This window comes from Mauremys reevesii, linkage group 6, assembly GCF_016161935.1.
Source record: "Mauremys reevesii isolate NIE-2019 linkage group 6, ASM1616193v1, whole genome shotgun sequence".
Classification (NCBI taxonomy): Eukaryota; Metazoa; Chordata; order Testudines; family Geoemydidae; genus Mauremys; species Mauremys reevesii.
In genome coordinates, this window is record NC_052628.1 from 119,252,566 (window position 1) to 119,267,830 (window position 15,265).

The window sequence follows — 15,265 nt, forward strand, 5'->3', positions numbered from 1 at the left end:
AGACTGCACTGCATGGACCCCTCAACATTAGGACATTAAACTGCTATACACCCCAGTTCCCCACAACCATAACATCTATACACAGCCTGGGACATCTTTGGTCTATTGTGTCTCATCCTGAAATCTTCTTTTCCCAGTTTCCCAAGTCCCTTTGTGGCTTGAGGCCACTCTTTGGAGTCCCTCCTCCTCAACATAGTCTTACTGGTACTTTTGGAGATCCAGGCCTTCGGGGCTGAGACTGGCCTCTTGGTCTGGCACAACTATTCTGTGGTACTCTGAGAAAGTTCTCTGGCCTTCAAATAACTCTCTACGAGAGCAACCAAATCATCATAACAGCAGGGGTCATTTTGGCCAACCTACCCTCATAGGTCTGGTGGTAGTCCTCTCATGGATCTGTCCAACACGAAGACTTCTGTAATTGTCTCTGTACTGTGGGTCTTGGGATGCAGCCACTGCCACATTAGATGGATCAGGTGGACCAGTTGTCACCTTGGTGCTTTGCTCTCTTAGTACCACCCCTCATGGAACCTCTGGGTCATTATTGCTGTCATCACCCCGGATCTCAGCTGTCAACTGGGGTTAGTCTGTAGCAGCTTCCGCTGCCATGCAGTAGGTGGCCTTCTGGGCCTCCTCACACAGGAGAGAGATGAGGATACTGACCCATTGGTCTCAGTACCAGGCCTAAGATAGGGCCTTTCTTTCCAACATGAGAAGGTGCGCCTCCATGTCCTCTTCCATTGTCATCTTTTGTAGCTGCTGGCCCTTAGGGATCAGGTCCAATCATGGCCACCTGCCAGAGTGGTCAAGGCTTTCAGCTGGTTTATCACCTCCTGGTGGCTCAGTCCTGGGCTGCCTGGTTTATCAGCAGTTGATTTGTCTTCTGTTGTACTCATACAGGTTCCTTTTGGGTGGCTATATGGACTCTGGTAGCCTCTTGTTGTTCCACTATGAACTGGGCCAGTGCCCTCACCATGTTGTCCCTGGGACAGTCCACTGCGTCAAGATCCCACTTCTCACACCACATGTGGCAAGGCACCTCCTTCACCTCAGCAGGCTCAGCGCTGCCCCCTCTGGTGGTGGGAGCCTGCAGTAAATCAGCCCCTCTCTTGATGGTGTTTATTCTCCTACTTGGGGTTTATTTCCCAATATTTTCCAGGTAGGCCTCGAGGCCGGACCAAGGAGTGCTCCTCCACCAAACAAAAAAACAAAACAAAGCAAAATTCACAACACAAAACATAGGGGAATTCCTTTCCCTACCCACCTCTCGGCATGAGTTATTGAAGGAAAAAGGACCTTTATCATTCGAGGGCTAACATACCTTGCTTTCCACCACCCTCTGCCAGCTGTCCAGCCTCACTCTTTGTTGCAGAGGGTAAACGGCTCACCCACGGTCACCCAGCAAACCTGTGGTAGAGGCAGAGGCAGAACCCAGTCCCGATTCCCAGTCCAGTGCTCTCTCCACTGGGCCGCACTGCTGAAAGAGCAAGAGGGCACCCAAGGGAGCTCAATAAAGAGGGGCGTATAGTCCACTGTCTCAGAAGTACCCCGAGACCACGTGAAATCCATGAGAAGCTACAGACGAGTGAGAATCCTTACGTGGCACTGAGAGGTCAAGTGACTTGCCTGAAGTCACACAGGGAGAGTGTGGAGACCTGAGTCGCAGACCAGTGTTTTCACTGGATACACCGCCTCGGCTACCCTTTGGTGGGAACTGGATCAAGCCCTACACTGCTGTAACAAACCCCATGGATGGCCGTGGATTCACTCCAGATTTACACCCATGTAACGGAGCTGAAAATGTGACCAGGTATCATCTTCAAGCCTTTGCATGTTTGTGCATTGGCTTTCCCCAGACCATCACTCCATGGGATTAAATGTGGTTACTCATCTGATTAGTCTTTAAAATTCGGTGGTTTGGAGCATTTTCACTCTTCCAGATTATTGATATTGAAGGTTGCACGTGTTTGAATTAGAGGTTGGGCCGGCATTGCTGAGCCGCTTTGGTGATGGGGCCGGAGCCAGCCCCAACGAAGACACAACTGGGATTTGTCTGATTCTGAATACTGAGCTGGGGGTCTTTAGCTTCAATTCTGCCTGAGGCAAATCCAGCTGCCAGACAGGGTGCTGGGCAAGCGCTCCCGTTCCGATACCCATTGAAGTCAATGGGAGCCTCTCCACTGAGTTCAACGGGGAAAGGATCAGGCCCTGCATAGGTCCAGCACTGGAGGCCCCATAAATTCAACACTTCCATTTGGTGGAGGGAGGTGTGGGAGGCTTTATCCCTGGGGTCTCGCAGAGATCTACCACTTCGCCATCTGAGAGGCAGCATACTCTAGTGGACAAGCTGCTGGCCTAGAATTTAGAGACCTGGTTTCGATGCCCAGCTCTACCATTCTTCTGCTGGGTGACCTTGGGCAAGTCCCTTCTCTCGGTTTATCCTCCCATCCTCTGTGAAAATCCACACCCCTGAGACAGGTAGTTCAGCCAACCTAACCCGCCGTGTAGACAACAGTAGGTCGCTGGAAGAATTCTTCCGTCAACCTAGCTCCAGCCTCACAGGGATGTGGATTAACTCAGCGATGGGATCACTGATCACTATAGCAAGGGTTTGCACTGAAACACCACCGTAGCTGTGCTGCTGTAGCGCAGACGCAATCTCAGCTGGGGCCTCTCGCTGCAACTGTAATACAAATAACCACACTACACACGTGTCCTGTTCCATAATGGGAAATAATTCCTCCTCCTCCTCCTCATCAGCAGCATTAGCATTGTATCAGAATGCCTTAGACATGCGTAAGACACAATCAAACACCGCTTTAAGGCAACTAAGTCGAGCCTTCTGGGTGTGATCTACGTCATTCGGAAGCATTTCGGCAGGTCCTTTGACACCCGAAGAATTGTTTAGCAAGCAAGCGTCTGCTGAGTTGCCTTTCAATTGCTTTTTCATAATCTGCCACTCTGCAGGCTGCCCAAAGCCTAAAGAAGCCGATGCCGTCTCATAACCTAGTGAGAGCCATCACGTCTATATTATCGTCATGACAGTGGGGTTGGTACAGTTACAGCACTGACGGGTAGATGAATTCAATGGGCATTTTTCGTGAAGACTTTTCTCTAAAAGCTGAAACACATTTTTGCTAGATGGGGTATTAAATCTCTGGAATCATCTAACTCCTGTGTAAGGCCATATACCTTTAAAATAACCCGCGCTTTTCTTGCAAAGCTCCTTACGGTTGCTCTTGGGTAACTTTCTTTTAAGATTACGTGTTAATAATTTTCAAAGGAGCAAGTATCCCTCATCTTGCTACGTACATACAAGAAAAGTGCAGTTCTGCTTTGCATCTAGAAATAACGCTGAAAAACACCCCTCTAAGGTGCAGACCCTGGCCAATATTTTCCAGGTTGACTAGTGATTTGGGGGACCCTGACATGGGACACCTCCAAGGAGTCTGATTATCAGCGGGCAGGTGTTGGCATTTTCTGAAGCGCGGGCCTGTTTGCTCAGCCCTGGAGGGGCTAAACACCACACCCAGAACTTCTTCAGGCCCTTCTCTCAGGGCACCGTTTGTTAATTTGAACAAAAAAACCTCGCAAAGTTCCACAAAATGCAGCTCTTCCCCTGAAAGGCGCAGGCTGCAGGGACCAGCTGCTTTTCGTTCTGCTCAAGGGCCAGAGACAGGAGAGCTCGGCCCTCTAGAGGGATCATAGGCACTGACTTTTATTTTTCCCTGGGGGTGCTCCACCCCTGCTCTGCCCTGAGGCCTGCCCCCATTCTGCCCTTCCCCTCCTCGCTCTGCCTCTTCCCATCCCCCTCCCCAAGGCTCCATCCTTGCTCCGCCCCTCCTCCAAGGCCCCACCCTTGCTCCGCCTCCTCGTGCCCCCTCCCTAAGGCCTCACGTGCTCCCTGATCGCTGCTCTCCACCCTCCCCCAGCCACCAAACGGCTGTGTCTGGTGGGTGCTGAGCACCCGCTGTTTTTTTTCTGTGGGTGCTCCAGCCCCAGAGCACCCACAAAGTCAGCATCTATGATAGGGATCACCTGACCCCTTCCCAGTGGGCTCTCATAATTGAAGAGGGCTAGCTGGCCCAAGGCCCTTGGGCTTTTAAAGGGGCAGCCCGTCCTGTTACAAAACCCCTCCAAAGTGTTTCAAGTCCAGATCCCCAAAGGTATTTAGCTTCCAAACGCCCATGGAACTCAATGGATGTTAGGAACCTAAATACCTTTCAATAGCTGGGCCTTTGCCTCTAGCTTTAACAACAGCAAAACAGGCCCTGTGTTCTGTCCTGCATCAATTGCAGCAACCGCACCCTCTGGCATGGGACACTGGCCAAACAGGAGAGCAACACAGTAACCCAAATACATGAATTCCAGACAATTCCCAAGCAGTCCAAGCTGCAACTAGCCAACAACAGGAAAACATTGCTTCATCTGGCCTGCTGGCTGCACAGCTCCTGATGGCTTTAGGTGCTGATATAATTGAAGAAGGGGTGTTGTGTTATTGAAAAGCTGGGTGCAATTCACCCCTGGGCGAAGGGCCAGGAAAAGACCCCTGCACCATGTGAGACCCGCTGATAGCCTAGTTTGTGAGCTGAAGTAGGGATGTAAGTTATAGGCATGGGGTGGAATTTCATCATTAGCAAATGAACGTGAGCAGGAAATCTCGTTCCAGTTCTGGGACTAGACTGTCATTGGGTTGGAATGAAAAAGGCACTGAGCACTCTAAGGTAAAGGTCAAACTTTCTCCATTGTCAATAAACCTGGGCGGGGGAAGGATCCGATGCATTAACTACGAAAATCCAAGCGCTGTTGCTATATTTAACCAACTAAAGGGCACTGCTTGCGACGTGGCTGAGATAAAAGCTCCTCTGTCTTCATAAAAGCTCCAACATCGAGTAGAGGGGGCAGAGGGGCAAGTTTTAATCAATGAAGCATCATTTCCAGGCCAAGCACCAGCCAGGGCTGAATTGTGAAATGAAACAAATAAAACTTCCAAGACGATGGTTCACACCAGACCGAGGAACCGTTTTCAAAGCGAGGCTGCCTAATGAGAGCTGGGCGGAAAAGGCCCGTTTAGTCTTCAAATCTGCTTTCAATTAAAATGTTTGAGTTGGGGTAAAAAAACCTTGATTCCTTTTCATTTTTCAATGTCTTTATTGATTACCAAAAATGTTTTTCAGAAACCACTTTTTTGTTGTTGTTTAAACCAAAACTAGGTTTTGAAAATAAAAAAAAGAACAACAACATTGGTTTGGGGTTTGAGATTCTCAATGGAAAATCCAAATAACTTTTATCTGTTTGTTTGTTTTAATTTTCAGAATTTCGCAGGGGGGCATCACAGCCAGCACTGGGAAGTGGCCTGGATTTTGACAGACCCCAGGAAGGGAACTGAAGTCTTTAATGGCCCTTCTGAAGAGCTGGCACCAGAAAGGCCCAGAGAGGTGAAGAGTCTCTGAGGCGGGAGCCCTGGGGGACATGGCCCCATATCAGGGCCAGAGCTGCTGAAAGAGCAGGGACAATCTGAGGGAGCCCAGGTGGGGCTGAGAGATAGTTTGGTCCCGGATACTGTGCTAGGCCTTGCTGGACTGATTGAGGCGCGAGCCTAGTGATACAGCTGCAGGTAAAGAGACATTACCGAGGGCTTTGAGGAAGGCCCAGCTGGACTTGTATCTGGGACCGGGTTTGATTTTTATCTCACACACAGACTGCCTGGGACTCCACCGGAGAGCGGAGTCACCAAAGACCCACCACAGAGAGAGCGAGAGCACAGGCACAGGCACTTGGACAAGGATAGGGTGGCCATATGTCCCTATGCTGAAAACAGAACACCCGGTAAAATTACAAGCGAGTTCAACAGCAATCAATCAAACTGTGCAGTACAACCGTTCAAATTAACACCACGTAGACAGAGCCCGGTTGCAAAGAAATACTGTGTAGCTGGATTCTTTTTATTTACCTTTTTAGGCTTTTGGGTTCACATGGGGAGAGGTAACACACACACAGTCCTGTACGCCTCTCTCACACAGGAGGGGTGACCGACTGACCTGACCCTCCCTGGGCCCCTGGGACAGACCCGACTCTCCTGGTACCTGGCACTTCGTTTTCCCAAGGCAACACGTGGGGGAGCATGCAGGGTCACATGCCCCCTCCCCCCAGATTTCTGCCAGGGTTCACACCAGAACGTGGCCAGCAGCAGCCTTTCGGCACTGTGCAGGAGGGAAGGGATGGGAGCAGCTTCCAGCTGAGGAGGAGGAGGGGGAGGGAGGTAGGGATAACCTGGCCCATGTCTTTGCAGAGCTCATGTCTTCCACCCCCGCTCCCCAGTGGCTGGAAACAGCTAGTCCCTTCCTGCCTGCACAGTGTCGAAAGGTAGCTAACACCTCCCCGAGGCTGCATCTGGCCATGGACATAACCCAGCTGCCTCCTGTCCCCCGGCTACAGCGCAGGCAGGAATGGGGTTAAACCCGGGCTGGGCAAACTTTTTGGCCTGAGGGCCACATCTGGGTATGGAAATTGTATGGCGGGCCATGAATACTCATGAAATTGGGGTTGGGGTGCAGGAGAGGGTGAGAGCTCTGGCTGGTGGGTGGGCAGCTGGCGAGCAGGGATCTGGCCATCAGCAGGACCTGCCCATACAGATGGGAGGACACAGAAAATATGGGACAATTTACCCGTTTTTAAAAAGTCAAGACACCTGAAGGAGGGCTTAAATACAGGGCTGTCCCTTTAAAAACGGGACATCTGGTCACCCTAGACAAGGGTGCTCACGAGAGGCAAGTATGAGCCGATTACATAAATAAATTCATTGTCAGTTTTCAAAAAAAATCAAACATTTTAACTGAGAATGATTTATTTTTAACCAAGACCCAGGCATTTTAACCAAATTTTGTTTTATGAGTTCTCATTTTTTGCTGAAAAACTAGCAATTTGTTGTTTTGGATTAAAAATACCTGTTGCAAAAATCTTTTAAGGAAAAAAAAAATCAACCAGGTCTGATGCTCACCCTTTGGGAGGAATTTCAAGAACAGAGGGCATGAAGCTAATCTGTTTCTAACAGGAAGTTTTGTGAACATATGGGATTAGGGCCATTATACTCCTTTGAGATAGAATCAGATTTTAGAATGGGAACGAAAGCAGAACCAGGGCTCTAATTGTAGGCTGGTGGTGGTCACATTTAGAGCTAGGCAAATAACAGATTTTTTAGTTTGTTGGCAATTTCAAAAGGTTAAAAAAAATTGTTTGGGGTCAGACCGAAAATGAAAACATTTCTATAGTTTTGGTAAATCCAAGTAAAAAAAAAAAAAAGTTTTGGCTCAAATGAAACATTTTTTTTCGAATCAAAATGTCTGGAGTATAGACACGAACACCAGTGGAGGCCCTAATCCTTTGCTGACTGCAATGGAATGGAGCTGATTTGCACCAGTTTAGGGTCTGGTCCTGGATCTCCTTCCTCTTGTGAAGACCAGCGGAGAAATCATTGGTGGTTTTGTTACAGTCTGCAGATGGAAGGAGACTCCATCTTTCAGCAATCCAGGGATTTCAAAGAAAAGAGACTTAACAGTTAAAGAGTCTTTTCCAAATTATTACCGAATCGTATACAGAGCTGTGATTGAGTTATTGCTTGATGATACTACACTTTTATGTGGGTCTCCGCTTAGGCTGATTACTTGCATTGCTTAATTACAAGGTACATCACTGCTTGCGCTGATTTACTTTTTTGATTATGACAGCATTGTGTCATGTGAGCTGACTAGTTCTCAAGAGCAATTACACTCAGGGAAATCACTACACGTCTGGAGTATTGGACTCCTATGGGGAACAAGTTGTGGCTTCATTTTTTTTATTTTAATTTTATTCTCCTTTATGGAAGTTGTTTATAAATCAATATATTAATCTTAGATAGCTCTTAAATGATGATGAGTTACAGGAAAATCTGTTTCAGCTATCAACTGGAATTGACCAGTTTCCACACGCAAATAATGTCTGTGCAACATTATCAACGGGAATCTGATGGCTGCATGGGTGATTATATACACACAATGGAAATTAAGGCCAACATTTGCAATAGGGACTAGTGATTTTTAGATACTCAATAGGGGTGGTCAAAATTTTTCATCAAAACGTTTTTTAAGCCAAAAAAATGGCTTTTCAACCAAAACAAAATTATCATTTTGGTCAAAGTGTTCTGGTTTTCCAATGAAAATGCTCAGTTTTTCCATTGTTTTAATTAAAAAACAAAAACTTCTACAGGAAATCAATTTTTCCCCCAAAAAAGATTTTTGAAAACAAAACCCCATTTTTTTAAACAAACCCTTCTTATGGAATTTAAAAAAGACTTCAAAATTTCCCACCAAAAATAAAATGTTTTGTTTGTTTGTTTTTACTAGCTCTGGTGCCAAGCTTGACATACTGAAAAGGTGGGCTGATTTCCAGGAAGTGCAGAGCACCCACCCTCTGAAAATCAGGGCCCTTTAAGGCATCCCAAGTTCAATTAATTAAAAAATTAAAGACACTCAGAGACTCGTTAGTTACTTTTGAAAGTGTTGGCCAAGGTTGGAATTTATTTTTACTAAACGGGCCTGTCAGTCAGTCCAAGCACCAGCCAGAATTCCCTGAAGAAGACTCGTGTTGAATGAGTGTTGGAAAGAAGCTGGCCCCAGGAATACTAAAGAAAGACTAAAGGAGGAAAATTAAACTATATATAATGCCCATCATGAAGGACTTCCTGCTTTGCCGCATTGTGGGCCAATCCCTGATCATGGGCCAGATCCTCAGCTGCTATACATCAGCAGAACGCTATTTGCTGCAGCTGAGGACTAGCCTCTTGTCTCTTCTGGCACGTCACAGGAGTGTTCTCCGATGAGTCTTGATAAAAATAAAAACATGTATGTGTATAAGCAGCTTGTGAGGGGTTTGTTGCTGAGGGACAATGTTTCAGAAAGAGAGAAGTTCTACCACTCTGCGGCAGCTCGGTTACGTTTAGACAAGGAGGGGAAATGACGTCAGGCTGAATAACTGAGGTTAGTGACTGTTCAGTGGCTACTGAGGGATCCGTGCACCTGTCTGCTATTGAAATGGAAAAGTGGAGGTCCTGTGTGCACAATGAAAGCACGTGAAAACTGCCTGCCTGCATCAGCATCTCCTTTGCATTCGCCAGCCGTGTCTGAGAGAGGATAAAAACCGACAGAAGCGTAGGAGGAAAAACCACGAGAATAATGAAAATGGAAAAAAAAAATCTCAGGGCATGTCCGTGGTGCAATCGCAGAATGAGAGGGCAGGGCAAGAAGACGCCCCCAAGCTAGCTGTGATCTAGCTAGCTTGGGCATTGAAGATGGCAGTAAACACTTCAAGGTGAGTTAGCCCCACTGCACTAGTATCCTAGATTTAAGTTCTCTCAGGCATGTTTACCTGAGCTGCTGCTCTGAATTCTTCTTTTTGTTTTTATGGATCCCCCTTCTAACTTGCCATCAGTCAAATAAGTGGCAGCTGGCGGGGGCGTGTTTTGAAGATGGAGTAACACTGGCTCATGCGCAGCTGTGAATCTTTGCCAAACAAATGCATCCACTTGTCCTTTTTCTCGCTAGTTATCCAGTGTCTCAGAGTTGGGGAGCCCCCCGATGTTTGACAGGAAGGAAGAGGGTTGCACTTGCTCACTTTTCATAGATGGAGTCGTCCCATGGTGATCCTCCTCTCTGACCTCCTGCATAACCCAACCTATTGAGTGTTACCTAGTATTTTCTGCATCAAAACGAAAGGAGCTATAGATGTATTCTCTGTTGCCACAGCAGCTGCTGCACCACCACCAAACTCCCCCATCCCTTCTCGTCCTTCCCTCGGTAGCCTTATGGGCTGGGTGAAATATCGTTATGGGTGGAGTTAAAGTCTCCTTGAGATTACTAGGTGTGAACTCACCCTTCAATTAACATAATTATAAGTATAAACCCCACCTAAGACAAAAGGTGTGTGTGAACCCACCCAGGAGCTTTGGGTTAAGTATGGTTGTTTTGGGCAGGGGGCGGGGGAGAAAGAGCTCGCAGAAATGGAGGTCAGACAAGAACAGACGATGTGAGAGAGGCAGCCTGAGGAAGGAGTTAAAAGCAAGTGGCTGTCTTTGGAGGAAACCTGGGGAGAAGTTTTGGGGTCAGGGTGCAGGCTGAAAAGTGGGTTCCTGGTTCTGTGAGCAAAAAAAAGTTGTTTCCTGCTAGTGGATTTCTTCTGCCTGCAGAGACGAAGGCATAGGTGCTGGAACTGGGGTGCTGCCGCATCATATACAGCATTTACAGTTCAGTGGTTCTCAGCACCCCCACTATACAGATTGTTCCAGCACCCAGGACACAGGATTCCACGCACTGGAAATAAACACAATTGCATCAGAGAAACACCTGACTACCACCAATTTCTACTCCCAGCTGGAACACCGACAGGGCCTCCAATTTTGACTATCCTCTCTGGCCAAAATGGGGCAACGGTACTTTGCATGCAAGTTGCATCTGCTGGCTTTGCAGAATCATTGCAGTGAGCTGTGATTGATGCATGAAATGGAAAAAAAAACCCCTTCCGTGTGTGGAGAGAATACAGACCTGCTGCTGTGAGCTCACTGCTGTACTGTGCTGACTCATGGACAGGCAAGTTAGATGTAGCCAGATAATGAAATTCAGCACAACCCACTTCCCACCCTCTCTGAATTTCAGTAGAGCTAGGCTAATTTACACCAGCTAAGGATCTGGCCCACAATATCTGCATTTACAAAGCATGCATCCCTGTTTCCAGAACCTCTCTTCTATTGCTGGGTGAGCCGCATTTTGCAATACAATCAAAATCTCAGTTCCTTAGGACATTTGTTTCACAGCAATGAAAGAATAATTAGTTCCTTTCATTCCTCACAAGCTTCTACAACCTTTCACCTCTTTCCCTCCCTTTCTGCATTCATTAACAATAACAAATAACTCTAGGCAATGTTTTCCAAAAAGCTTTTAACAAGTTTTTAATGTTCTTCCCCTGACCACATTCAACAAGATGGACAAAATTTCCACCTATCGCACAATCAGAAACTGCCAGACAGAGCTGTTAATAAGCTTTCCAGATGCTGCTGTGTTACTCCAGGAAGCATTATTTTTTTAATTGACTAGAAGTTTTGTATTTATTAGATTTGGAAGGGAGTTCAAATGAGATTTTCTGTTTATGTCTGCCCATTAATTATCACATATTGTACTTGCAATGATCTTTCCTATAAGGTTCTGCAGCTGGAAGTATTAATATGCAATTATCTATAGTTAGGACTAGTGTGGTGTTTGCTTGTTTGTCTTTATGAAAGTCTCACCTTTCAAAAAAAAATTTGCTTGAGAAATGTTCCTCTTCTTAGAAAGCTCATTAACCTGAAAAAAACATTTATTACTTAACTGGGATAAGCAATAATAATGCACCAATGGAAGCTTAGATCAATGCCAAATTATTCCAGATTTTGTAGAACGAAAAACTTTCCACCCCCACACACACTTGAGCTTTCATAAATTATTAAAACAAGTTTTCTGAGCTGTGAGCTGAAAATAAAATCTAATTAAAATGAAATTGCTGGAAGAATTAAGAGATTTGGCTTTGCACAATAAAATGATGAGCAAGGTTTTCATGCAATGGAGACAGACTATTCTAAAGAGCTGCTTGTCTCCAGTGATATCTCAATCCATAAATACATCCTTTGATTGATTTTTTCCCCGTGACTAAGAATCCTCACTTTTGGGCTTACATTGGTCAACAATTTACCAAACCCCTGTGGGATGATTCCCATAATATTCAATTAAGTATCAAAGAAAAATCTATCTTTAATATACCATTCTGCAGTTCACTTTTACATTGTTCTGAGAGACCTTGCTGCTTGATAATTGTTAGTATATTAACCTTGTTTGTCAAACAAGGCGCAAAGAAACTTACTTCAGGGCCTGATCCAGTGCAATCAGTGGAGATACTCCACATCAGTCTAATGGGCATGTGACAGGGCAGAATGGCCCCACACTGGTACTGCAGGGGTAACTCTTCCTTCCTAGCAGAGGAAGCCACGCCCCTGAGACTCTGCTGGGCATGCTCCAACTGGAGAACAGGTATAAAAGCCTGCAGAACTGCTCAGTCTGGGCTGACTACTGGAGGGGAAAAAGGCACTTGGCCAGCTCCTGAGGCAGGACAGCCCGTACACCAGGATCTGGAGGTCAGCCAGGCTGGGATGCACCCTGATGCAGTACATCACAGTAGGGGAACAGACTGGAGGACCCCCTGAAGCAGAAAACATGGAGTTTATGGTAGGAAGTGACCCAGGGGAACTTTAGAGGAAAATGGCATTAGAGCTGCACAGATGCTTGGTGTGTTTTGGGTGGCTCCTCGCTGAGCTGGTAGCAGGGGGAACTTGCCACAACCAGAGCCCTGGGTTGGGACTTGGTAGAGAGGGCAGGCTGGGTCACCCTATCAACTGCCCCTGCCCCATGCTGTGGGAATCATACAGACTCTGGCCACTAGGCTATGCTACCATGTCTGAGAGGAGTGATTATATGGATGCTGGCCCTTGGGCTGTACTGCTCCAATGCTGGCAGTGATTTATATGGACTCTGGCTGTTAGTGCACACTACCCTGCCCAAGGGGTGACTGCATGGAGAGAGGCCATTAGGCTGCATCAGGCCACCCACAGAGAGGTGAGCATGCGAACGTGGGAGTGGTGAAGTTCTGACACCCCATCCCACCCCAGCTGGAAAAGGGCAGTGTGGTGCCAGGCCTTGCCACAGGGCACTACAGATCAAGTCTTTGGGGTGACTCTGGGTGTGGCTCTCAAGAGTCTACAGGTAAAATTTTCAAAATCACAAAAGTCCCAGTTACAGAGGGGATTTGGGCACTTAAAGCCAGATTTTAAGTTATTTAGGCATCGACCTACTCAGCATTGTAATGCCTAAGTGACTTGAGGTACATCTGCACTTCAAGATGGCAGTGAAATTCCCAGCTCAAGGAAACGAACCTACACGACCTCTGACCAAGCAAGCACACTAGAAACAGAGGTTAGCTGCAGAGGTGCACATGGTTGGAAGGGTTAGCTGCTCAAGTACATACATAGCATCTTGGTCAGGGTCATACTAGGGCCAGCTAGCCCCTCGAGTAGCCACAGCAACACTATTCTTAGTGTGCTGGCTTGATCATAGCTAGCATGGGTATGTCTCCTTCATCTGGGAATCCCATGACCAGTTTGAGGTGTAGACATACTCTTAAACAGCTAGGTCCCATTTTCAAAAGTCAGGATTGTAGCTAAGCGAAATCTTCACCAAAAGTTTTTTTTTGGGGGTGGGGACATTTGTTGATACCAAAATTTCGTGAATTGTCATTGGTTTCACCAAAACCTTTGTTTCCAAACCAATTCAGAAAAAAAAAATTCTTTGAAATGAATGTTTCCATTTTTCAGTTCATAGCTATTTTGAATTTTTTTTTTTTTAAAAGCAAATGTTTAAAAATGCTGGAAAGTGAAATAAAACATTGTTTCAGTTTGAATGACATGCGGTTTTATTCAACATGTAATTTTTTTGGCCTTTTCTATTCATCAAACTTCAAAAAAAATTCTGGTTCAACCCAAAATGAATATTTTTTTTTATTGCTAGTGAACTGAAATCCATTATTTGCACAGCTGTTTAGAAGCATAAATCCTACTGATGGTCAATGGGATTTAAGCTTTTATATGCTTAAGTCACTTTTGAAAATTGGACTTGTCCTCCTAAGTCAATGGGGGTAAAATTCTGCAAAGTGCCTAGGCTCCTAAAGCTCATCTCCAATTAACTTTTCAGAGATGCTAATTCTCCTGCAGTTCCTGAAGGGAGCAGCTCTGAAAAGCCAATGGGATGTGTTTCTCTAAAGCATTTAGGTGCTTTAGAAAATCCCATTCTGTGTTTTAAGGTATGTTGAAAATACTTGTCTCCATTCTCATAAATGCTCCACATCATTACAAGTGCACTCTGCACAGTACCATGCCCTTCAAAACCTGAACTGTCCAGCGTGCAGAGCTTAGGTATGACTCTGTGGACCCAATTAACTTCTTGGCTTCTGCAGGTGGAGACCAGGTTACAGAACCCAGGTGTTAGGAAGCTCATCCGGAGAGGCATAGGCACAGCATTACAAGTTGCTTTCAATCCCTGCCCCCACTTAGACTCCAGAGCTAATTGACATCACCTACAAAGCTGAGGAGGCAGTGAGGATTGGCTGGGGAAGAGTTGGGTCACTCCAGCAGCCACTAAGTGGGAGGGTTTCAGTGAAGTGCCAGCTGGAATGCAGAACTTATCACCTACAGTAGCAGTGGGTATAATTAGAGCTTGGGCAGGAAGTGCTGTTTTCCTATAATTAGGCTTGGAAGTGTAGCGAAGCGACAACTCACCGGTGCAGCGCCTCCAGCTGGTCGTCTTGGGAACTAGCTCGATTCCAGCCCAGAGCGCCCTCTGCAGGCCAGTGGCTCACCTATTGCTGGCCCCATGTCCCTCCCAGCCCCCAGTGCCCCTTTCCTCAGGGCTCTGCCCCAGCAGTACCCCCTTACTCTGGGTCTCCCCTCCCAGGGGAACCCCAACCCTCTCACCCCCCTTGCCTCAGTAGCTACTGCCAGTCATCTAGCCCCCGCTCACTGGGGCAGACTGCCGTCTGTAATGGCCACTCATCACTAGCAAGGAGGTTGGACCAGCTGCCTCTGCCTAATCCTGGGCTGCTCCTCCCAGCCCCAGTACCCGCACAGGCCTTACCAAGGCCTCAGCCTGGGGAGTTGCCAGGCTGGAGCTCCCCAGCTCCTCTTCCCTTTCCCCAGCCCTGCTGTGTCTCAAGTACCTTTCTCTCCAAGCAGCCAGGTCCTTCTCTCAAGAGCTAGAGAGCGACTCCCTGGGCCCCCAAACCTTATAAGGGCCAGCTGGGCCCTGATTGAGCTGGCCACAGCAGTGGCTGCTTCCCCTCTCAGCCTAGCTTAGCTGCTTTTACTCCTTTTCCCAAGCCGCAGCCCTCTCCAGGGCTGCTTTTACCATTGGCTACCCAGTGCAGCCCCTTCAGGGCCAGAGTGGGGTGACCACCTGGCTGCAGGAAGGTTGACATTTGTCGGTAAACATCAATTTCACCATACATGCACAAACAGACAAAAGTATCACCATCGATAATAATTGAAATGTACAGCTAGGGGAAAATAAGAAAAAATTTGTTTGAGAACTTTGAGATATTTATTGTGTATAGTTTGTCATTTGACAATTTGAGATTCAAAAAAATCAAAGCTTTCTAACTG

The 15,265-nt window shown here is 46.8% G+C and overlaps 1 long non-coding RNA gene across 1 annotated transcript; it reads right to left on the reverse strand.

Annotated features, from left to right (window-relative positions):
• Window positions 1–9,428: 9,428 nt before the first annotated feature.
• LOC120408760 lies at window positions 9,429–14,850 on the reverse strand. Its single transcript, XR_005600951.1, has 3 exons — window positions 14,824–14,850; window positions 11,315–11,369; window positions 9,429–10,343 (listed from the first exon to the last, which is right to left on the reverse strand). It is a non-coding gene; the product is annotated as an uncharacterized LOC120408760 (long non-coding RNA).
• Window positions 14,851–15,265: the final 415 nt, after the last annotated feature.